This window comes from Bison bison, unplaced genomic scaffold (genome assembly GCF_000754665.1).
Source record: "Bison bison bison isolate TAMUID 2011002044 unplaced genomic scaffold, Bison_UMD1.0 scf7180017864109, whole genome shotgun sequence".
Lineage (NCBI taxonomy): Eukaryota > Metazoa > Chordata > Mammalia > Artiodactyla > Bovidae > Bison > Bison bison.
In genome coordinates this window covers 2,171,100-2,171,523 of record NW_011494681.1, presented here as the reverse complement: position 1 = coordinate 2,171,523, position 424 = coordinate 2,171,100, and the positions used below count along the sequence as shown (strand labels likewise).

General features: G+C 50.7%; 1 protein-coding gene across 1 annotated transcript in view; it reads left to right on the top strand.

The window, feature by feature from the left end:
- IGF2BP3 (insulin-like growth factor 2 mRNA binding protein 3) overlaps positions 1 to 424 on the top strand; it is a 143,535-nt gene that overhangs the window by 1,429 nt on the left and 141,682 nt on the right. The gene's annotated exons all lie outside the window — the stretch shown is intronic.

Genomic DNA, 424 nt, shown 5'->3' with positions numbered 1-424 from the left:
CAGGGACTGGGGAGCCTGGTGGCTGCCGTCTATGGGGTCACACAGAGTCGGACACGACTGAAGTGACTTAGCATAGCAAGGGGTGCTTAGGGATAGAAGAAGGAGGACAACTTCCCTGTGCCCAGGGCTGTCCCACAGTGGTGGATGAAATCAGAGATGAGCTAGGGAATGTGATAAGTGGCACAAAACCCTCTGCTGCAGAAAGGAAAGAATCAAATGTTTATCCTGCTTTCACTCTATTCGTTGTGGTTCAGAGTCTCCAGGTATGTGATAAAGGAAAGTTGTTCTTCATGGAAGAACTCCAGGTAAATTTAAAAAGTATGGAAGGCATGATACAATGCTGCTGCTGCTAAGTCGCTTCAGTCGTGTCCGACTCTGTGTGACCCCATAGATGGCAGCCCACCAGGCTCCCCCGTCCCCGGGA